Genomic DNA, 26,243 nt, shown 5'->3' with positions numbered 1-26,243 from the left:
GAATGAAACTGGACCATTGTCTGACCCCATACCCAAAAGTAAATTCGAAATGGATCAAAGATCTGAATGTAAGTCATGAAACCATAAAACTCTTAGAAAAAAATATATCAAAAATCTCTTAGACATAAACATGAGTGACCTCTTCTTGAACATATCTCCCCAGGCAAGGAAAACAAAAGCAACAATGAACAAGTGGGACTGTATCAAGCTGGAAAGCTTCAGTACAGCAAAAGATACCATCAATATAACAAAAAGGTACCCTACAGTATGGGAGAATACATTTGTAAATGACAGATCTGATAAAGGCTTGACATCCAAAATATATAAAGAGCTCACACACCTCAACAAACAAAAAACAAATAATCCAATTTAAAAGTGGGCAGAAGAACTGAACAGACAGTTCTCCAAAAAAGAAATTCACATGACCAACAGACACATGAAAAGATGCTCCATATCACTTGTTATCAGAGAAATGCATATTAAAACCACAATGAGAAGTCACCTCACACCAGTAAGGATCACCACCATCGAAAATACAAACAACAACAAATGTTGTCAAGGTTTTCCAGAAAGGGAAATCCCCCTACACTGCTGGTGGGAATGTAAATTAGTTCAACCATTGTGGAAAGCAGTATGGAGCTTCCTCAAAATGTTCAAAATAGACTTACCATTTGACCCAGAAATTCCACTTCTAGGAATTTACCCTAAGAATGCAGCACTCCAGTTTGAAAAAGACAGATGCACCACTATGTTTATCGCAGCACTATTTACAATAGCCAAGAATTGGAAGCAACCTAGTTGTCCATCGGTAGATGAATGGATAAAGAAGATGTGGTACATATACACAATGGAATATTATTCAGCCATAAGAAGAAAACAAATCCTACCATTTGCAGCAACATGGATGGAGCTAGAGAGTATTATGCTCAGTGAAATAAGCCAAGCAGAGAAAGACATATACCAAATGATTTCACTCATCTGTGGAGTATGAGAACAAAGGAAAAACTGAAGGAACAAAACAGCAGCAGAATCACAGAACCCAAGAATGGACTAACAGGTACCAAAGTGAAAGGGCCTGGGGAGAATGAGTGGGTAGGGAGGGATAAAGTAGGGCAAGAAGAAAGGGGGTATTATGATTAGCATGCATAATGTGGGGTTTGGGAGAAAGGGGAGGGCTGTGCAACACAGAGAAGACAAGGAGTGTTTGTACAACATTTTGCTATGCTGATGGATAGTGACTGTAATGAGGTTTTTGGGGGTGGGGCTTGGTGTAGGGGAGAGCCTAGTAACCATAATATTCTTCATGTAATTGTGGATTAATGACAATAACAAAAAAAAAGAAATAAAAGTGGTATTACTCCCTGATAGGATAAAACTAACTGCAAATCAATGATTAATGCAAGCTTTACATATCCTTAATTTTGATCTTTTAAAGATGATCAGCTATGGGAGTATATTTTTCTGATAATATTCCTTTCTCTTAAAAAAAGAAAAGCAGTTCCTGTGCGGTGATCTCCAATAGTTTCTTCACAATGGTATAAAGGTCATATCAAAGTGTGGGCAAAGGGTTTGTTTGTGTTTACACAGAGGATCAAAGCCTAATTTGGCTACCCAGAAAATGAATTAAGATATGATATGAAGAAGAACGTCCAACATCAACATCCTCTGGAAGAGTCATTTCAGAAGATGATCATCAAAAAACTTCAACAAAGATCCTGGCGCTGTTGCAGTTGTAGCTGCATTCATCCCACCGGTTCCTGGACTTGCCATGGGAATGAAGAAGGAGATATCTAAGCTGGCCTGTGCATACAGTAAAACAACAAATTTGACTGGATCTATACTGTCGGAACTCAACCAAGAATTAGAAGTGCAAGTTGCAGTGCTCCAAAATTGTGTGACTATTGACTATCTACTGTTAAAAGAACATATGGGTTGTGAACAGTTCCCAGGAATGTGTTGTTTTGATTTGTCTTATTTTTCTCAAACTATTCAAATTCAGTTAGACAATATCCATCATATCATTGATAAGCTTTCACAAATGCCTAGGGTACCTTACTGGTTTTCTTGGTTTCACTGGATATGGCTGGTAATTGTAGGTCTGCTTTTGTTATGTAGCTGTATTCCTATTATGTTAATGTGTGTATGCAGTTTAACTAGTAGTTTGTAAAACCTATACATGCTTATGTTACTCTACAAGAAGACATGTCAAAGAAATAATCAATCTTCCCATGTTTTCTTCCATCTGCTCCTTCTATAGCTTTTCTTCTTCCTTCCTAATTACAATCCTTTAGTAGAATTCGTGTCTCATATCGAAAATTACCAAGTATCGTAATTCTTCCAAATGGTAAAGATACCTCAAGACAAATGCTGGGCATAGAAGCGACAGGGCATAAATCTGCAAAGAAGTAAAAAGCTAACCTTTTCAAAGAATATTGCTTCTCTCTCACCAACTTTACATTTCCCTGTATGGCCCCGGAAGACGACTGGTTAGCCAGAAATGGGTAAGATTCCTCTAGGGAGGAACAACCTAAGACAAGCACAGTTGCAGGGGGGCATCAGGTGAGAAATTGGGGATCAACAAAGGTGAGGCTTAGAACCTCACCCCCTCTGTTTTGAGAGAAATCTTCTGCATCCATGGATGTTTTGTTGCCCTTGTCTAGCTTGGATTAATACTTTGTCTATAGGCACAGACCTGATCATCTACATTTGCCCTCTTACAGCACTAAATTTTGTTTTCTACCTTTATCTTGTATCTACCTACCACTTCAGCATTTTATTAAAAATAAAAAAAATAATAATAATAAGAGAGAAATGTGGGATTCATATAAATCAAGTATAAAAATCAAACGAATAATCATATCTGACTTGATTGTTTATAGTTCATGATGCGTGATCAAAACTGAAAGTTTCTGTGATATGACTACTCTTGCACTGTTCACCATGTAAGAACTTGTTCACCATGTAAGAACTTGTTTGTTATGCTTCAGAAGGTTGGAGATTGTTGAGAATTAGGCTTGGGGTTGATTAATGATTGTGCATTGAGTCCCCTATACAGAATTTTATTGTTGTTAACAACCATTTGATCAATAAATATGAGAGATGCTCTCTCAAAAAAAAAAAAAGAAAGCAGTGAAGTAGAAAACAGAAGCTTTTATTTAAATGAAAACTTTTTAATGAATAGGAAGTATATTTTATTTGCAAAATTGATAAACTATGGCAAAATAATCTACCTGTTTCTTTATTATTATACTTATTAACTACTACTTTATCGTTTAAGTGCTGTCACCATTCCAGACTTATTTTTATCCTTTAGAAATATATTGCTTGGATTTTCAGTATTCTTAATAAAAAAGACTATTATTAAAATATTGATGTCATATGAGCATTTCAAAACATGAGGATGAATTAGAGATAAAAAAATTTCATGTGAAGTAGTCATTTTTGTATCTCTTCTTCTTTACTGTTATCCATTATTCTCATGTAAAGATACTGTATTAAATTAATTTTGCTTATAATATTCTAAAATAAATGATGGATGAGAGTGCTTTCATTCCATCCCCACCTCTGAGTTTAGGTATCATGTATGGGGGCAGGAGTAAAGCCAGGATGTTCCATAGTTGGATCTTTCTCATTAACAAAAGTCAGGCTGCCCCTGCCTTTTCTTCCAAACACTGCAAGTGCCGGAGATGGGATTGGTCATGGAGGATTGCACTGACAAGACTCAGACTAGGAAGGTGGATAAGCCACTAACTAGTGAAGAATAAACAGTGAGGCTGCAGATAGTACTCTTGCTTTTTGAGACCACTTTCCAGGACAATGGACACTTGGAGGCCTGACTAGAGCGACAAAGTGTGGAAAGGAGGCAGGAAGGGGCTCCCCTTCTGCATAGATGCAGTACTCCTATACTGATGACTTTATGTAGAATTTATTTGCCCCAATTTCTCAGTCTCCACATCTCTCCTAAGGTTAATTTGAGCTTTTGTTCTTTCCAAAAGCTTCTTAATATGCTGATCCAAAGGTAGCAGTCTCAGCAGCTGTCCTTCTACAACTTGTTCATAGTCCTATTATTAGACCTACCGTCCTGATTAAATTACTTTTTTATTCTCAAGTAGGCTGTCAAACTCATTTGAGTCTTCAGGTACTAGAAGTGGATAGAAATTACTGTAAGGACAACATAAACATCTATTGGTTAAATGAATGAACAAATGAATCCCTTTTGACCTTGAAGAATAAAATAAATAGATCAAGGAGCTCTATAAAGAAGCTTGTTGGTTCAAAGGAAAGCAGAACATAAAAATTTAATTGAATTAAGCATTTCATGCAGGTTAGAACCATTAAGAAGTTTAAAACACTGTTGTAAATTAATTGTTTCTTAGTGTACTATTACATCTAAAAGCTGTTTATACCACTGTGTTGGTAGTTTTCAACATAATCTCAAGCAGGTTAGTTTAATTAAATCATAAATATTTTTAACATTTCAAATTTGATCATGGCAAAACATACCTAAACAATGAAAGCTTTCAGATCAGTTAAAGTTCTATGGTTTATCACCCCAGAGAGAAAACTGTGGAAAGCAATTCTCATTTTTCAAGAGTTATTTTTTCAAAATTGAGTAAAACCAAAAATTTTGAGACATGCCTTTCAAGGAAGTTGCCCAAGCATGTATATATTTTATTTATGTGATATCTATAACTATGAATTTTATTTATTAAAAATAACAGTAAAAAGTTAATCTGTGTTTGCAGGTGGGTGAAAACTTGCTGCAGGGTACAGAGCACCTTCTGAGGACACAGACAATCTTAAGATCCAAGATGAGTATGTCCCTTGGCTCACCCTTTAGTTAAGTAAGAAGAAGGGAAAGGGAGAAGAGTCATATTATAACAATACAAAAAAAGAAAGATTTATCATTCATGAGAAAAACTAGTGCTATCAGACAAGGCCAGTGACCCACATTCAGTTAGCCTGAAACATATAAGGCCATCTTTGCAATAGAACATGTTAAATCCAGGTAAAAGATGGGGTTTTAAAAGTCAAACTGACATTATTGCATATAAAATTCATGTTGAACATATAATTTTTTCTTATAAACTCAAACACAGTTTTAAATATAATTTAAAATAAATCAAAATTAAATAATGAAATTTATGTGTTTATTAGACATTTTGAACTTCACATACAAATGCACACAAGCTCATATATTTAGTCCATTTTTCCTGTCTTTGAATTATCTGTAATACATATTTTACAATTGCCTTTTGTTATATGTTGATCTGATTATATTTACTTTTCTCAGCGAAGATATATTAACAATGTTTCAAAAGTAAACAGTGCTTTAATGCAACATAAGTATATATGTGGTCCGTCTCCACTCATACTATAAATAAACTGTATTTTAATATTTTTTGCTGAGGTGGGTGATAGATAGTTCCTTTTATGGTATTTACCAGATTCATATGAAATTATGGGTTTAATTCTAAGTGAAACATGAATAGTTGCTACCATAGTTGAGATATATTTTAATGGTTATAAATTACCAGAGTTTTCTTTTTTATGATTAATAGAAGAATAGTAGAAGTGGATAAATAATTATCTATTTTGTATGTTTGATATGTCTGACTGTAATTTACTCTTCATAATTTGAAATTAAAAGAAATAAAGTTACTGCCTGAGGATTATATACTGAAATCTAGAAAAAATACAGATGTTAATTCATATTTACATGAGTGAACCAGTAAATGGTAAAGACATAAATAGAAAAGTTGAAAATACCTAAAACTTGATGTAACTTACTCTTAAATTATTGTTCTCAAATTATGATGCATGAAGCAGAAAGTCTGTCTTCTACTCTCTCTGTGTAAGATTACATAGAACATAAGGATGAAAATGTTAGACAATAGATGAAAAAATCAAACAGCAAAAACTGCTTTGACTACATTTTTCTCTTCCATCACTTTAACCTGCCCTTTACTGCTCCTCTCAGCATTTATACATGTTTATTATATTCCAATTAGGCAAAAAGAAAACAGGAGCAGAAAATAATCTCCCAACCCTATGTCCTCTTCATATATTCCCTGATCTTTCTCTTCATTTACAGTCAAACTTCTTGGAAAATAAATTTACAATTAATTCAAATAAACAAGTACCAAGCACCTACTTTGCTTTAAAACAGATGCCATAAGTTCTCGGCACTTATCATTTAAAAACACAGACAAAAGCATATAGTTTATATTCCAGTGAGGGTAACCAAAAATCATAAACAAAGTAAATAATTACATAGTTTATTAGATGATAGCAGTTTCAATAGAGGACAAGGAATTGGGTGTTTGGTGAAGGCGGGTGGTAAATTGCAGTAAGGAGTCACCATAGGCTTTGTAAAGATGCAAGATTTGAATAAATATTTTAAGGACATGAGACGTTTAGTTGTGTTTACAGTCACTGGGAACAAAATTCTAGGGAGAGAGAACCACCTGCAGAGCAATGAAAGCAGCATTGCAGTTACAGACTTAAGTGCAACAAGCAGTCCAGAGTGATTAGAGTGGAATGAGTCATAACTCAAGAAAAATATAGGCTGAGGAAATGCAGAATAAGATAATCTATGGCTTTGTGAGCTGATAAAATATTTAGTTTTTATTTTGAAGGAAATAGCATGTGTTGAAATGTTAGAGCAATGAAGTTACATAATCCACTTGCTTTATTTATACTATTTATGTATTTTTATTGAAGCATATTATATTATACAGGTTTATATCATAAGTTTTGTGTATTCAACATAATGATTTTACAGTTATCTACATTTCTAATCCTCACCCCAACTAGTGTAGTTACTACCTATCAACATATAAAATGCAACAGAGCTTAGACTATATTCTCTTTGCTGTACTTTCATCTCCATGAATAATTTATATTGTGAATGATATTTTGTGCCTCTTTATCCCCTTCACATATTTTGCCCACCCATCCCAATCCTTCCCTCATGGTAAGCATCAGTCATTTCTCAGTGGCTATGAGTCTGTTGCAGTTTTGTTTTATTTTTAGATTGCACATGTAAATGAAATCATATGGTATTTGTTTTTCTCTGCCTGGCTTATTTCACTTAGCATAATATCCACTAAATCTATCCATGATTTTGCAAATGGCAAGATTTTATTTCTTTTTTAAGGCTAAATAATATTCCATTGTATATATTTACCACTTCTTTATTTATTCATATATTGATGGACATTTTAATTGCTTCAATATCTTAACTATTATAAATAATGTAGCAATAAACATAGAGGCTTATACATCTTTTCCAGTCAGAGGATTTTGTATTTTCTTTGGGTTAATTCCTAAAAGTAGAATTACTAGGTAATAAGCTATGTCTATTTTTAGTTTTTTGGGTAATCTCCAATCTGCTTTCCATAGTGACTGCATAAATTTATATTACCACCAACAGTGTAAGAGGGTTCCTTTTTCTCCACATCCTCACCAACACTTGTTATTTCTTGTATTTTGGATATACCATTCTGACTGGTATGAGGTGATATCTCATTGTGGTTTTGATTTGCATTTCTTTGATTATTAGCTATGTTATGCATCTTTTCATGTGCCTGTTAGCCATCTTTATTTCTTCTTTGGGAAATTGTCTATTCACGTTCTCTACTTTTTAATTGGATTTTTTTTTTTTTGGTGTTGAGGGGTATGTGTTCTTTATATATTTTTGATGTTAATCAAATATTATTCACTAATATACTCTCCCATACTGTAGGTTGCCTGTTTGTTCTGCTGATGGTGTCCTTTGCTATACTTCTGGAGATGCGTCTAGAAAAATATTCCTAGTGCTTATGTTCAAGAGATTTTTGCCTATGTTTTCTTTTAAGTTTTATATTTTCATGTCTTATATTTAGGTCTTTAAACCATTTCAAGTTTACTTTTGTGTATTAATCTAATTTCAGTATCTTGAATGTCACTGTACAGTTTTCCCACCACCAGTTTATTGAAGAGACTGTCTTTTCCCCATTGTACATTCATGACTCCATTATTGTACAGTAATTGAGGATATATGCATGGGTTTATTCATGGGCTCTCTGTTCTGTTCCATAGATCTGTGGGTCTGTTCTTGTGTCAGTACAAAACTGTTTTGATTACTGGAGACTTATAGTGTAGCCCTTAGTCAGGAAGTATAATCCCTCCAGCTTTGTTCTTTCTCAAGAATGCTTTAGCTATTTGGGTTTTTTGTGTGGTTCCTTATGAATTTTAGGATTATTTGCTCTAATTCATTTAAAAATGTTGTTGGCATTTTATCCGGATTGCTTTGAAACTGTAAATTGCTTTGGGCAAGAAGGCCATTTTTGACAATATTAATTCTTCTTATCCATGAGAATGGGATAGGTTTCTATTTATTTCTGTCTTTAAATTTCTCTCATCAGTGTCTTATAGTTTTCAGAGTACAGATCTTCCTTGGTTAGGTTTATTTGTATTTTATTCCTTTTAATGCAGTTGTAAATGCAATTGTTTTTCTTATTTCTCTTTCTGCTGGTTCATTGTTAGCATATAGGAATGCAACAGATTTTTGTGTATTAATTGTGCATCCACTTTGATGAATCCAGTTATTAGTTCTAATGGTCTTTTGGTGGAGTATTCAGGATTTTCTATATAGACTATCAGGTCATATGAAAGGTCACCACTTTTATGCAACAAAGTACTAGAAGTCTTGGCCATGGCAGTCAAACACAAATAAAGGCATCCAAATTGATAAGAAAGAAGTAAAACTATCACTACTTTCAGATGACCTCTATCATTATCTCATTCCTTATATTAGAGGAAAAGCTTTTAGCTTTTTGCCATTGAGTATGATGTTAGCTGTGGGTTTGTTATATATGACCTTTATTATTTGGAGGTATATTTCCTCTATACCCATTTTGCTGAGAGTTTTTATCATGAATGGATGTTGAATTTTGTCAACTGCTTTTTCAAAATCTATTGAGGTAATCATGTGGTTTTTATTATTCTTTTTGTTAATGTGGTGTATCACCTTGATTTATTTATAAATATTGTACTATCCTTGCAGCCCTGCAATAAATCCTACTTGGTTGTGATACATAATCCTTTGGATGTATTTTTGAATTCAGTTTGCTAATATTGTGTTGAGAATTTTCTATCTATATTCATTAGGGATATTGATGTATAATTTCTTCTCTTTTTTGTATTTTCTTTGGTTTTGGTATTAGAGTGATGCTGGCCTCATAGGTTTGGAAGTCTTCCCTCCTTCTGCATTTTTGAATACTTTAAGAAGAATTGGTATTAGCTCTTTATTGTTTGGTAGAATTCAGCTGTGAAGCCAGCTGGTTCTAGAATTTCATACTTTGGGAGTTCATTGATTGCCAGTTAAATTTTGTTGCTGGTAATTGGTCTGTTCAGATTTTCTGTTTCTTCCTGGGTCAGTCTTGAAAGGTTGTACTTTTCTAGGAATTTGTCCATTTCTTTTAAGTTGTTCCATTTAATGGTATACAATTTTTCATAGAATTCTCTGATAATTATTTGTATTTCTGGGTTGTCAGTTGTAACTATTTCTTTTGTGTTTCTGATATTCTTTGTGTCCTCTCTCCTTTTTTTCTTGATAAGTCTGGCTAGGGGTTTGTCTATTTTATTTATCTTCTCAAAGAACCAGCTCTTGATTCCACTGATTTTTTTTCTATTGTTTTAATTTCCTCTATTTTATTTATTTCTGCTCTGATATTTATCATGTCCTTCCTACTAACTTTGGATTTCATATGATCTTTTATTTCTAGTTTCTGTAACTGTGAGCTTAGACTGTTTATTTTGGATTTTTCTTATTTCTTGAAGTAGGCCTATATTGGTATGCACTTCCCTCTTAATCAGGTTTTGTGGCATCCCACGTATTTTTAACTGTTGTATTCTTGTTTTCATTTATCTCCATGTATTGCTTGATTTCTGTTTTAATTTGTTCATTGATCCACTGATTATTTAGAAGCATGTTGTTTAGCCTCCATATACCTTAGGATTTGTTTTCTTTATATAATTTATTTCTAGTTTAATACCATTGTGATCTGAAAAGATGTTTGATGCAATTTAAATCTTTCTGAAATTTTTAAGCTCTTTCTGTGTCCTTATATGTTATCTACTCTGGAGAACTTTCTATGTACACTTGAGAAAAATGTGTATCCTGATGCTTTTGTGTGGTATGTTTTATAGATATCAGTTAAATCCATGTGCTCTAATGTATTGTTCATTGTATCTGTATCTGTTTTCTTACTAATTTTCTGTCTGATTGACCTGTGCATTGGTGTAAGTGGTTTGTTAAAGTCTCCTAATATGTTCAATTTGCAGTCTATTTTTCCCTTTGGTTCTGTTAGTATTTGTTTTACATATTTAGGTGTTCTTCTGTTGATTGCCTAGATATTCATAATTGTTATAGCCTCTTTTTGGACTGATCCTTTTATCATTATGTAATGTCTTTCTTTGTCTCTTGTTACTTTCTTTGTTTTGAGGCCTATTTTATCTGATAGAAGAACTAGTACTCCTGCTTTTATCTCCCTATTGTTTGCATGAAATATCTTTTTCATCCCATCACTTTCAGTCTATGTATGTCTGTAGGTCTGAAATGAGTCTATTGTAGGAAGCATATAGGTCTTGTTTCCTTATCCATTTGGCTCCCCTATGTCTTTTGATTGGTGCATTTGGTCCATTTACATTTAAGGTGATTATTGTTGGATGTGTACTTACTGACATTTTATTAATTGTTTTTGGTTGTTTTTATATTTCTCAGTTTCCTTTCTTATCCTCTTCTGATTATTTAATGGTTTTCTTTAGTGTTATGATTGGATTTCTTCTTTTTTTTTAATGTTTTTGTTATCTATTATAGGCTTTAGGTTTGTGGTTACCATAAGTTTCATAGATTCCTAAATATACAACAGTTTATATTAAGTTGGTGGTTGCTCTATTTCAAACACAATCTTAAAGTACTTCTTTTTTTCTTTTTCCTCCACTTGATGTATTAGATGTCATAATCTGTGTTTTCTGTTATCCTTTGACTGAATTTATGTATAGTTGATTTTACTACTTATTTTTTTTTAACTTCATACTTGCTTAGTAAGTACTTGGTTTACTATATTTACTGTGGATTTATTTTCACTGGTGAAAAATACTTAGGCTTAAGAACATTTCAGTCTACAGAAGTCCCTTTAACATATCCTAAATTGCCAGTTTGGTGGTGTTGAATTCCTTTTGATTATCCAGGAAACTTTTAATCTCTCCTTCAGTTTTGCATGATATTCTTGCTGGATAGGTGATTCTTGATCAAACGATTTTCTGTTTCAATACATAAAATATATCATGCCATTCCCTTCTTGCCTGATTTCTGATGAGAAATGCCTTCTCATTTGTGATGAGAAAACTACTGATAGCCTTATGGGCTTTCCTTATAGGTAGCTCTCTGTCTCTCTGTCACTGCTTGCAAGACTCTTTATCCTCAATCTTGGCCATATTAATTACTATATATCTTATTGTTGTCTTCCTGGCATTCCTTTTGTTAAGTGCTCTCTGCACTTTGAGGACCTAGCTATTTCTTTCTCCATGTTGGGGAAGTTTTAGCAATTATTTCTTCAAAAAGCCATTTTACTCCTTTCTCTTTATCTTCTCCTTGGGTAGCCCTATTGTGTGAATATTGTTTGGTTTGGAGTTGACATACTGCTCTCTTAGCATCCTCTTGATTCTAGAGATTCCCTTTTCTCTCCATTCTTCAGCTTCATTGTTTTCCTGTTTCTTAATTTCCATATTATTGATTATCTCCTCTACTTGCAGCAATCTATTATTCATTCCTTCCATTGTATGTTTCATTTCAGTTACGGTATTCTTCAGCACTGAGTGGCTCTTTTTCAAATCTATCTCTTTGTTAAAGTTCTCTCTTAGACCTTCAGTTCTTTTCTCCGCATATTGATGACTGTTACTTTGAAATCGTTATCAAGAGCAATGATGATGTCCATTTCACTAGACCTCTTTCTGGTGTCTTATCCTTTTATTTTGTTTGGAAAACATGTTCCTCTGCCTTCTCATTTTGTCTGGATTTCTGAGTTTCTTCCTTTGCATTAAATAGTTCCACTATGCCCCCAGTCTAGAGAGTAACGGCTTTATGAAGAAGGCATCCTGTAGTGTCCAGAAGCTCATGACACTTTGTTCACCAGAGCCAGGTTCTTCTTGGTGGTAGGGCCACAATTGCTGTTGATGGGCTGTGGGAGGGGTGGCCTTTCTGCCTGTTGGCTATCAGTGGCTGATCACTGTCAGAGGAGGCCCTTGTGAAACTTCTGAGGGGATCTTTGTGTGTGGAGACACACTGCCTTCTGAGTAGCAATGGTGGCACTGTTGACATGAAGGGTTGAGTGGGGCAGGTGCCCAAGGCAGCACAAAGTGTGCTGGGCCACCAGTAAGGGTCCTGGAGCATTTGGTGCTGACTTCCCTGAGTGTCTGAACACTTGGGCTGAGGTAGGCTTAAGGAAGAATCATCCACCTTCCCTTTCTCCTCCAGAGAGATCTCTGTCCAACCCACACCCCTCTGGTACCCTTCCTTCTACTGGTAAATCTTTCACACTGCTGCTTCTCTGTTGGGTCTTGGCAGACCTGATGGAGTGTGCCTGTCTTCCACTAGCAACTGACTTCTCAGCCCCCCAGAGTTCTCCAACTCTTCCTAGTGTCCAGCCCTGTTACCCACCAAAGTACAATGCAATGTGGAATTGTGTTTCCAGACCAGATCTCCAGAGTCAGGTGTACAGAGTTCCTGAGCACTTATCCCTTCCTCATTCCATTCCTCTCCCTTTGGCTTCTGGGCTGGGATGTGGGAAGGGCTTGAATCCTGATGGATCATGGCTTTGCCACTTTACTCTTCCCTGTATGATCCTCTCCTTCACCATGTGTAGATGGTCTGTTCTGCAGTCTTCAGGTCATTTTCAGGGTTATATGTATTTGCTGTAGTTGCTTCCTTGGTGTATACATGGGAGGTTTAGAACTTGCTTTCCTACTCTGCCATCTTTTCCCTTCTCCCTAGTTCCCTTTCCTTTATAGATGTGGAGTCTCAGCATTGCATTGGAGCAATGATACAATAAGAGATGCCAGCAAGAAAGCTTCATGATGGTAGCAGGGAAGATATGACTAGTCATCAGATTATGGGATTATTTTGAAAGTAGAACAAACAGAATTTGTTTTAAATGAAAGAACAGAAGGGGCATTTAAGATGGCGGGTGTGAGTAGGGTGAAGGAAATCTCTTCCCCAAACCATAGTATTTTGAAAATACATCAAATACAATTATTCCTAAAAGAGAGACCTGAAGATACAGTACAACAGCCAGGCTATATCTATGAGAACTCAGCATTTCATGAAAAGGGTAAGATACAAAGCCGGGACCTGGTGGGACCCAAGCACACCCCTCACCCCAGCTCACTGGTGGGGGGAAAATAATCAGAGTGGGGAGGGAGTGGAAGTAGCAGACTGCTAAATAACCAACCCTAGTAATCTGCACTGGGAGCACAGACACACATGGCATAGTGCAATGGATATTAGAGGAACGGAAAAGTAAAATCCGAGACGGAGACTGCAAATGGGTCCTCACAGTTGGCTCCCTTGGAACAAAAGAAATGAAGGCACTTTAAAAGTCTTATAAAGGACAAGGGCTTAACAGGTGAACAAAATCATCTCAGCACACTTAGCCCAGCAGGCAGGGAATCTTAAAGAACTTCAGGCACCTCTAACCTCCTGGGTCGCAATGCAGTTCCAAAGCCCCTCACAGTGATAAGCAGCCTGCTGTTCATGCTTCCCCTCCAGCACCACAAGCAAACCAGCTGACACACCATTGCTGTGGAGCAGCCAGGTAGCAGCTCCACCCACAGCAACCACACAGAGTCTTCTCCCAGTGCGCAGGTAACTGGACCAGACCCAGAGGCTGCCACCAGCATGCAGCTGCCTGGCACAGACATAGGTAGCCAATGCAAGGTCCAGAAGGCACAAAGGGGCTCCATTTTCACAGGAAGACACGCCACACACTTGTGACCATTTGCAGTGTTCTGGGCTATCCCAAGGGCTGCCCTGCCATGGCAGCTGAGGGAATTAACCCAGAGACTGCTCCCTGTGTGTGGGTAACTGGAATAAGCAGCACAGAAGGGCAAGGCGACCAGCAAGAACAAAGGGAATTTGTTCTCATAGTTGACACATGCGCCACTTGCCGTGGGTCACTTCTATTGCCATGAAAAGGTAGAAGAACCTGGTACAGTCAAAAATCACTCAAACAATGCCAGAGAGAGGGCCAGGCAAAATAGATATAACCAATCATCCTGAAAAAGAATACAAAATAAAAGTCATAACCATGCTGATGGAGCTGCAGAGAAACATTCAAGAGCTAAAGGATCAAGTCCAGAGGGAGATAACAGAAATGAAACAATCAATGGAAGGACTTTAGAGCAGACTGGATGAGGTGCAAGAGATGTGAATGGAATAGGAATCAGAAAAGAGGAATACAGAAAAGCTAAGGCAGAGAGAAATGAAAGGATCTCTAGGAATGAAATAATACTAAGAGAACTGTGTGACCAATCCAAATGGAATATTCACATAATAGTGGTTCCAGAAGAAGAGAGAGAAAAAGAGATAGAAAGTGTCTTTGAAAAAATAATTGCTGTAAACTTCCCCAAGCTGGGGGAGGAAATAGTCTCTCAGACCATGGAAGCCCACACAACTCCCAACACAAGGGATCCAAGGAGGACAACATCAAGACATATAATAATTAAAATGTCAAAGATGAAACACAAGGACAGAGTATTAAAGGCAGCCAGAGAGAGAAAAAAGATCACATACAAAAGAAAACCTATCAGGCAATCATCAGACTTCTCAACAGAAAGCTTTCAGCCCAGAAGAGAAAGAGATGATATATTTAATGCAATGAAACAAAAGGTCGTTGAACCAAGAATACTGTATCCATTAAGATTATCATTTAAATTTGAAGGAGGGATTAAACAATTTCCAGATTAGCAAAAAGTGATGGAATTTGCCTCCCACAAACCATCTCTACAGGGAATTTTAGAGGGACAGCTCTAGATGGAAGCACTCCTGAGGCTAAATAGATGTCATGAGAGAAAATAAATAACAGCAAAGAAAGCAGACCAACCAAATATAAAATCAGCTATCCACAAAAGCAGTCAAAAGAAACACAAAAGAGTACAGAATAAAACCTCTAACATATAAAGAGGGGAGGAGGAAGAATAAGAAGGCAGAGAAATAAAGAATCATTACACTGGGTTTATAATAGCATAGTAAGTGAGTTAAAGTTATACAGTTAGATAGTAAAGAACCTACCCTTGAACCTTTGGTAACCACAAATCTAAAGCCTGCAATGGAAATAGGTACATATCCATCGATAATCATCCTAAATGTAAATGGAATGAATGCACCAATCAAAAGACACAGAGTAATAGAGTGGATAAAAAAGCAAGTCCCATCTATATCCTTCTTACAAGAGATTCACCTCAAACCCAAAGACATACACAGACTAAAAGTGAAGGGATTGAAAAAGATATTTCATGCAATGAATAGGGAGAAAAAAGCAGGTGTTGCAGTACTTGTATCAGACAAAATAGACTTCAAAACAAAGAAAGTAACAAGAGATAAAGAAGTACATTATATAATGTCAAAGGGGGCAGTCCAACAATAGGATATAACCATTATAAATATCTATGCCCCCAACATAGGAGCACTGACATATGTGAAACAAACACGAAAAGAATTAAAGAAGGAAATAGAATGCAATGCATTCATTTTAGGAGACTTCAACACACCACTCACACCAAAGGACAGATCTACTAGACAGAGTATAAGTAAGGACACAGTAGTACTGAACAATACACTAGAACAGATGGACTTAACAGACATCTACAGTACTCTACATGCAAAAGCAGCAGGATACACATTCTGCTCAAGTGCACATGGAACATTTTCCAGAATAGATAACATAACAAGGCCACAAAAAGAGCCTCAGTAAATTCAAAAACATTGAAATTCTACCAACCAACTTCTCACATCACAAAGGTATAAAACTAGAAATAAATTGTACAAAGAAAACAAAAATGCTCTCAAACATATGGGGCTTAATAACATATTCCTAAAAATCAATTGATCAACAATCAAATTAAAACAGAGATCAAGCAATATATGGAGAAAAATGACAGCAACAGCAGAATACCCCAACTACTATGGGACTCAGCAAACTCACTTTTAAGAGATAAGTATACAGCAATCCAGGCCTTCTTAAAGAAGGAAGAACAATACCAAATGAATAGTCTAAAGTCACAATTATTGAAATTGGCAAAAAAAGAACAAATGAGGCCCAAAGTCAGCAGAAGGACGGGCATAATAAAGATCAGAGAAGAAATAAATAAAATTGAGAAGAATAAAACAATAGAAAAAATCAATGAAACCAAGAGCTGGATCACTGTAGAAATAAACAAAATAGGTAAACCCTTACCCAGACTTATTAAGAGAAAAAGAGTGTCTGCACACATAAACAGAATCAGAAATGAGAAAGGAAAATCATGACGGTTCCCACAGAAATACAAAGAATTATAAGAGGAGCCAAGATGGTGACATGAGTAGGACAGTGGGAATCTCCTCCCAAAAACATATATATTTTTGAAAATACAACAAATACAACTAATCCTAAAAGAGAGACCAGAAGACACAGGACAACAGCCAAACTACATCCACACCTGCGAGAACCCACTGCCTGGTGAAAGGGGCAAGATACAAGCCCTGGTGCTGGCGGGACCTGAGCACCCCTCACCCCAGCTCCCAGTGGGAGGAGAGGAGTTGGAGTGGGGAGGGAGAGGGAGCTCAGGACTGCTAAACTCCTAGCCCTAGCCATCCACACCAGAGTGCAGACACAGTGCATGCGTGGGGTGCTGGAAAATAGGGAAACAGGACAGCAAGATCTTTGAGCGAGCCCCAAAGCTGGTGCCCCTGTGACAAAGAAAAGTGAGTACTTTTTGAATGTCTTAAAGGGAAATGGACCCCACTGCTGGACGGAAGCATCCCGGGTCACAGTTGAGCAGCGGGAAATTACAGGAAACCCCAGGCCCACTAACCCCCTGGGCAACAGCTCTGAGACGCCTCACGGAGGTAAACAGCCAAACAGCACCCCGTCCATTACCCCTCCGGGGCCCCACCATAGCAGAGCAGCTGCCTGAGGCTGGCCACACACACAGCAAGGGAGCATCCTACATACCGACTGGGCAAGATAGAGAGACCCAGTCTACACACAATTGCCCAACACGAGCCACTAGGGGTCGCAGTTGTCCCAGTAAAGAAAGGCAGGAAGCCAAGTGGAAGAGGCTTGACTCTCCCAGCTGACAAAGTCAATACCTCACCGGTGTGCCTATCAACATGAAAAGGCAAAAAAATTTGATCCAGACAAGACTAACTCAGACATCTTCGATATCCTCTACATAGTCCCCTGAGAAGGAGCCTGGGGAGATAGATTTAAAAAGTCTTCCTGAAAAAGAATTCAAAATAAAAGTCATAACCATGCTAAAGGACTTGAAGATAAATATGCAAGAACTAAGGAGGGAGAATACAGAAATAAAAGGACTTCATAACAGAATGGACGAGATGCAAGAGACCATTAATGGACTAGAAAACAGAAAACAGGAAAGCAGAAAAGCTGATGCAGAGAGACATAAAAGGATCTCCAGGAATGAAAGAATTTAAAGACAGCTGAGTGACCAATAGAAACAGAACAATATCCGCATTATAGGGGTACCAGAAAAATGAGAGAGAAAAAGGGATAGAAAGTGTCTTTGAAGAAATAATTGCTGAAAACTTCCCCAAAAAGGGGAGGAAATGGCCACAGAGGTACACAGAACTCCCATGAAAAAGGATCCAAGGAGAGGAAAACCAAGACACATAATAATTAAAATGGCAAAGATCAAAAACAAGGACAATGTATTAAAGGCAGCCAGAGAGAAAAAAAGGTCACCTACAAAGGAAAACCCATCAGGCTATCATCAGACTTCTCAACAGAAACCCTACAGGCCAGAAGAGAATGGCATGATATACTTAATGCAATGAAACAGAAGGGCCTCAAACCAAGATTACTGAGTCCAGCACGATTATCATTTAAATATGAAGGAGGGATTAAACAATTCCCAGACAAGCAAAAGTTGAGGGAATTTGCCTCCCACAAACCACCTCTACAGGGCATCTTACAGGGACTGCTCTAGATGGGAGCACTCCTAAAAAGAGCACAGAACAAAACACCCAACATATGAAAAAGGAGGAGGAGGAATAAGAAGGGAGAGAAATAAAGATTCATCAGACCATGTTTATAATAGCTCAATAAGCAAGTTAAGTTAGACAGTAAGAGCATAAAGAAGATAAAATTGAACCTTTGGTAACCACAAACTTAAAGCCTGCAATTGAAATAAATTCATACCTTTCAATAATCACCCTAAATGTAAATGGACTGAATGCACCAAGAAAAAGACACAGAGTAATAGAATGGATAAAAAAGCAAGACCAATCCATATGCTGCTTACGAGAGACTCACCTCAAACCCAAAGATATGCACAGACTTAAAGTCAAGGGGTGGAAAAAGATATTTCATGCAAACAACAGAGAGAAAAAAGCAGGTGTTGCAATACTAGTGTCAGACAAAATAGACTTCAAAACAAAGAAAGTAACAAGAGATAAAGAAGGATATTACATAATGATAAAGGGCTCAGTCAAACAAGAGGACATAACCATTCTAAATATATATGCACCCAACACAGGAGCAACAGCATATGTGAAACAAATACTAACAGAACTAAAGGGGGAGATAGACTGCAATGCATTCATTCTAGGAGACTTCAACACACCACTCACCCCAAAGGATAGATCCACCGGGCAGAAAATAAGTAAGGACACGGAAGCACTGAACAACACAGTAGAGCAATGGAACTAATAGACATCTATAGAACTTTACATCCAAAAGCAACAGGATATACATTCTTCTCAAGTGCACATGGAACATTCTCCAGAATAGACCACATACTAGGCCACAAAAAGAGCCTCAGTAAATTCAAAAAGATTGTACTCCTACCAACCAACTTTTCAGACCACAAAGGCATAAAACTAGAAATAAACTATACAATGAAAGCAAAACGGCTCACAAAACACATGGAGGCTTAACAACACGCTCCTAAATAATCAATGGATCAATGACCAAATCAAAATGGAGATCCAGCAATATATGGAAACAAACAACAACAACACAAAGCCCCAACTACTGTGGGATACAGCAAAAGCAGTCTAAAGAGGAAAGTATATAGCAATCCAGGCATATTCAAAGAAGGAAGAGCAATCCCAAATGAATGGTCTAATGTCACAACTATCGAAATTGGATAAAGAAGAACAAATGAGGCCTAAGGTCAGCAGAAGGAGGGACATAATAAAAATCAGAGAATAAATAAGTAAAATTGAGAAGAATAAAACAATAGCAAAAATCAATGAAACCAAGAGCTGGTTCTTCGAGAAAATAAACAAAATAGATAAGCCTCTAGCCAGACTTATTAAGAAGAAAAGAGAGTCAACACAAATCAACAGTATCAGAAACGAGAAAGGAAAAATAACGACGGAACCCAAAGAAATACAAAGAATTATTAGAGAATACTATGAAAACCTATATGCTAAAAAGCTGGGAAACCTAGGTGAAATGGACAACTTCCTAGAAAAATACAACCTTCCAAGACTGACCCAGAAAGAAACAGAAAATCTAAACAGACCAATTACCAGCAACGAAATTGAAGTGGTAATCAAAAAACTACCAAAGAACAAAACCCCCAGGCCAGATGGATTTACCTCGGAATTTTATCAGACATACAGGGAAGACATAATACCCATTCTCCTTAAAGTTTTCCAAAAAATAAAGGAGGAGGGAATACTCCCGAACTCATTCTATGAAGCTAACATCACCCTAATACCAAAACCAGGAAAAGACTCCACCAAAAAAGAAAACTACAGACCAATATCCCTGATGAACGTAGATGCAAAAATACTCAACGAAATATTAGCAAACCGAATTCAAAAATACATCAAAAGGATTGTACACCATGACCAAGTGGGATTCGTCCCATGGATGCAAGGATGGTACAACATACGAAAATCCATCAACATCATCCACCACATCAACAAAAAGAAAGACAAAAACCACATGATCATTTCCATAGATGCTGAAAAAGCATTTGATAAAATTCAACATCCATTCATGATAAAAACTCTCAAGAAAATGAGTATAGAGGGCAAGTACCTCAACATAATAAAGGCCATGTAAGATAAACCCACAGCCAACATCATACTGAAGAGCGAGAAGCTGAAAGCTTTTCATCTGCAATCGGAAACAAGACAGGGATGCCCACTATCCCCACGGTTATTCAAAATAGTACTGGAGGTCCTAGCCACTGCAACTAGTCAAAACAAAGAAATAGAAGGAGTCCAGAATGGTAAAGAAGAGGTCAAACGGTCACTATTTGCAGGTGACATGATATTGTACATAAGAAACCCTGAAACTACTAGAGCTAATATCAGAATTCAGCAAAGTTGCAGGATACAAAATTAACACACATAAATCTGTGGCTTTCCTATACACTAACAATAAACTAATAGAAAGAGAAATCAGGAAAACGATTCCATTCACAATAGTATCAAAAAGAATAAAATATCTAGGAATAAACCTAACCAAGGAAGTGAAAGACCTATACCCTGAAAACTGTAAGACACTCTTAAGAGAAATTAAAGAGGACACTAACAAATGGAATCTCATCCCATGCTCCTGGCTAGGAAGAATTAATATCGTCAAAATGGCCATCCTGCCCAAAGCAATATACAGATTCGATGCAATCCCTATCAAACTACAAACAGCATTCTTCAATGAACTGGAAGAAATAGTTCAAAAATTCGTATGGAAACACCAAAGACCCCGAATAGCTAAAGCAATCCTGAGAAGGAAGAATAAAGTAGGGGGGATCTCACTCCCCAACTTCAATCTCTACTACAAAGCCACAATAATCAAGACAGTTCAGTACTGGCACAAGAACAGAGCCACAGACCAATGGAACAGAAAGGAGACTCCAAACATTAACCCAAACATATATGGTCAACTAATATTCGATAAAGAGCCATGGACATTCAATGGGGAATGACTGTCTCTTCAACAGATGGTGCTGGCAGAACTGGACAGCTACATGTAAGAGAATGAAACTGGATCACTGTCTAACCCCATACACAAAAGTAAACCGAAATGGATCAAAGACTTGAATGTAAGTCACGAAACCATAAAACTCTTAGAAAAAAACTTAGGCAAAAATTTCTTAGACATAAACATGAGTTACTTCTTCTTGAAAATATCTCCCCGGGCAAGGGAAAGAAACACAAAAATGAACAAATGGGACTATATCAAGTTGAAAAGCTTCTGTACAGCAAAGGACACCATCAATAGAACAAAAAGGTATCCTACAGTATGGGAGAATATATTCGTAAATGACAGATCAGATAAAGGGTTGAAATCCAAAATATATAAAGAGCTCACACACCTCAACAAACAAAAAGCAAATAATCCAATTAAAAAATGGGCAGAGGAGTTGAATAGATAGTTCTCTAAAGAAGAAATTCAGATGGCCAACAGACACATGAAAAGATGCTCCACATCGCTTGACATCAGAGAAATGCAAATTAAAACCACAATGAGATACCACCTCACACCATTAAGGATGGCTACCATCCAAAATACAAACAACAACAAATGTTGGCGAGGTTGTGGAGAAAGGGGCACCCTCCTCCACTGTTGGTGGGAATGTAAATTAGTTCAACCATTGTGGAAAACAGTATGGAGGTTCCTCAAAATGTTTAAAATAGAAATACCATTTGACCCAGGAATTCAACCTCTTGGAATTTCCCCTAGAATGAAACAGCGCAGTTTGAAAAAGACAGATGCACCCCTATGTTTATCGCTGCACTATTTACAATAGGCAAAATATGCAAGCAACCTAAATGTCCATCAGTAGATGAATGGATAAAGAAGAGGTGGTACATATACACAATGGAATATTACACAGCCATAAGAAAAAAACAGATCCTACCATTCGCAACAACATGGATGGAGCTAGAGGGTATTATGCTCAGTGAAATAAGCCAGGTGGAAAAAGACAAGTACCAAATGATTTCACTCATATGTGGAGTATAAGAACAAAAGAAAATTGAAAGAACAAAACAGCAGCAGTAGCACAGAACCCAAGAATAGACTAATAGTTACCAAAGGGAAAGGGACTGGGGATGACGGGTGGGAAGGGAAGGATAAGGGCAGGAAAAAAAGAAAGGGGGCATTATGATTAGCATGTATAGTGTGGGGGGTGCATGGGGAGGGCTGTGCAACACAGAGAAGACAAGTAGTGATTTTACAGCATCTTACTATGTTGATGGACAGTGACTGTGAACGGGGATGTGGGTGGTACTTGGTGAAGGGAGGAGCCTAGTAAACATAATGTTCTTCATGTAATTGTAGATTAATGATACCAAAATAAAAATTTTTTTAAATAAAAAATTATAAATGATTATTAGAGAATACTGTGAATATCTATATGCTAACAAGCTGGATAAGCTAGAAGAAATGGACAACTTTCTTGAAAAATACAACCTTTCAAGACTGACCAAGGAAGAAACAGAAAATCTGAACAGACCAATTGCCAGCAAGGAAATTGAATAGTTAATCAAAAAATTACCCAAGAGAAAACACCCAGGCCAGATGGATTCACCGGTGAATTTTATAAGACATTTAGAGAAGACATAATACCCATTCTCCTTAAAGTTTTCCAAAAAATAGAAGAGGAAAAAATATTTCCTAACTCATTCTATGAAGCCAGCATCACTCAATTACCAAAACAATGCAAAGACCCCACAAAAAAAGAAAATTACAGACCAATATCCCTGACGAACATAGATGCAAAAATACTCAACAAAATATTAGCCAACTGAATTCAAAACTACATCAAGAGGATCATGCATCATAATCAAGTGGGATTCATCTCAGGGATGCAAGGATGGTACAACATTCAAAAATCCATCAACATCATCCACCACATTAACAAAAAGGACAAAACCACATGATCATCTCCATAGATGCTGAAAAAGCTTTCAAAAAAATTCAACATCCATTCATGATGAAGAGTCTCAATAAAATGGGTATAGAGGGCAAGTACCTCAGCATAATAAAGGCCATATATGACAAACCCACAGCCAACATGATACTTAACTGTGAGAACCTGAAAGCTTTTCACGTAAGATCTGTAACAAGACAGAGATGCCCACTCTCCCCACTTTTATTCAACATAGTACTAAAGGTCCTAGCCATGGCAATCAGACAAAACAAAGAAATAAAAGACATCCAGATTGGTAAGGAATAACTCAAACTGTCACTATTTGCAGATGACATCATATTGTACATAAAAAACCCTAAAGACTCCACTACAAAACTATTAGAACTAATATCTGAATTCAGTAAAGTTGCAGGATACAAGATTAATACACAGATATCTGTTGCTTTCCTATACAGTAATTATGAACTAGCAAAAACAGAAATCAGGAAAACAATTTCATTCAATTTCATCAAGAAATGTAAAATACCTAGGAATAAACCTAACCAAGGAAGTGAAATACCTATACCCTGTAATCTACAACACACTCTTAAGAGAAATTAAAGAGGACACTAACAAACAGAAACTCATCCCATGACCTTGGGTAGGAAGAATTAATATTTTTAGAATGGCCGACCTGCCTAATGCAATCTATAGATTCAATACAATCCCTATCAAAATACCAACAGCATTCTTCAGTGAACTGGAACAAATAGTTTTAAAATTCATATGGAACCTCAAAACACCCCAAATAGCGAAAGCAATCCTGAGAAAGAAGAATAAAGCTGGGGGGATCTCACTCTCCAACTTCAAGCTCTATTACAAAGCAACAGTATTCAAGAAAATTTGGTACTGGCACAAGAACAGACATACATACTAGTGGAACAGAATAGAGATTCCAGATATTACCCCAAATATGTATGGTCAGTTAATATATGATAAAGGAGCCATGGATATACAATGGAGAAATGATAGCCTCTTCAATAGCTGGTGTTGGCAAAACTGTACAGGTGCATGTAAGAGAATGAAACTGATTTATTGTCTAACCCCATACACCAAAGTAAACTCAAAATGGATCAAAGAACTGAATGTAAGTCTTGAAGCCATAAAACTCTTAGAAAAAAGCAGAGGCAAAAATCTCTTGGACATAAACATGAGCAACTTCCTCATTAACATATCTCCCCCAGCAAGGGAAACAAAAGTAAAAATGAACAAGTGGAACTATATCAAGCTGAAAAGCTTCTGTGTAGCAAAAGGAAACCATCAATAGAACAAAAAGACATCCTACAGTATGGGAGAATATATATATATATTTTTTCCATAGAAAGGCTTTTTAATTTCTCAGAAATATTGTTTTAGTTAAAGTATAACATGACATTGAGTGAAGAGAGTAGGGTTCCCATGTTGGTGGGTCCTTTTTTTTTTTTTGTAGATTAGATAATTATTTTTTATTGAAGGTTAGTTGATGCACAGTATTACATTACATTAGATTCAGGTGTACAACATAGTGATTCAACATTTATATACATGATAATTCTAGGTACCAGCTATCACCATACCAAGTTGTTACAATATTTTGACTATATTCCTTATGCTATACATTACATCCCGGTTACTTATTTATTTTACAATTGGAAGTGTGTTTATATATATATTTGGGCATCTCTCATATTTATTGATCAAATGGTTGTTAATAACAATAAAATTCTGTATAGGGGGGTCAATGCTCAATGCACAATCATTAATCCACCCCAAGCCTAATTTTCATCACTCTCCAATCTGCTGAGGCATAACAAACAAGTTCTTAAATGGAGAACAAATTCTTACATAGTGAATAAGTTACATGGTGAACAGTACAAGGGCAGTCATCACAGAAACTTTCAGTTTTGCTCATGCATTATGAACTATAAACAGTCAGTTCAAATATGAATACTCATTTGATTTTTATACTTGATTTATATGTGGATACCACATTTCTCTCTTTATTATTATTATTTTTAATAAAATGCTGAAGTGGTAGGTAGATACAAGATAAAGGTAGAAAACAAAGTTTAGTGTTGTAAGAGAGCAAATGTAGATGATCAGATGTCTGCCTGTAGACTTATGTGTTAATCCAAGCTAGACAAGGGCAATAAAACATCCATGTATGCAGAAGATTTCTCTCAGAACAGGGGGGGTGAGGTTCTAAGCCTCACCTCTGTTGATCCCCAATTTCTCACCTGATGACCCCCCTGCGACTGTGCCTGTCTTACTTGACTGAGGAATCTTACCCGTCTCTGGCTAACCAGTCATCTTCCGGGGCCATACAGGGAAATGTAAAGTTGGTAAGTGAGAGAGAAGCCTTATTGTTTGAAATGGTTAGCTTTTTACTTCTTTGCATATTTATGCCCTGTAGCTTCTATGCCCAGAATTTATCTTGAGGTATCTTTACCACTTGGAAGAATTATGATACTCAGTAAATTTGATATGAGGCACGAATTCTATTTAAGGGTTGTAATTAGGAAGGAAGAAGAAAAGCTATAGAAGTAGCAGGCAGAAGAAAACATGGGAAGATTGATTATTTCTTTGATGTATCTTCTTGTAGAGTAACTTCAGCATGCATAGGTTTTAAGCTACTACTTAAATTGTGCACACACATTAACATAATAGGAGTATAGTTACATAACCAAAGCATACCTGTAATTACCAGCCATCTCCAGTGAAACCAAGAAAACCAGTTAGGCACCTTAGGCATTTGTGAAAACTTATCTATGATATGGTGGATATTGTCCAACTGAACTTGAACAGTCTGAGAGAAATCAGACAAATTAAAACAACCCATTCCTGGGGAATGTTCACATCCCTTATGTTCTTTTAACAGTAAATAGTCTGTAGTTGTAAGATTTTGGAGCGCTACAATTTGCACTTCTCCTAATTCTTGGTTGAGTTCCAACAGTATAGATCCAGTCAAATTTGTTGTTTTACTGTATGCACAGGCCAGCTTAGATATCTCCTTCCTCATTCCCATGGCAAGTCCAGGAGCTGGTGGGATGAGTGCATCTACAGCTGTA

Source organism: Manis pentadactyla, chromosome 5 (assembly GCF_030020395.1).
Source record: "Manis pentadactyla isolate mManPen7 chromosome 5, mManPen7.hap1, whole genome shotgun sequence".
Lineage (NCBI taxonomy): Eukaryota > Metazoa > Chordata > Mammalia > Pholidota > Manidae > Manis > Manis pentadactyla.
This window is presented reverse-complemented; position numbering follows the sequence as displayed.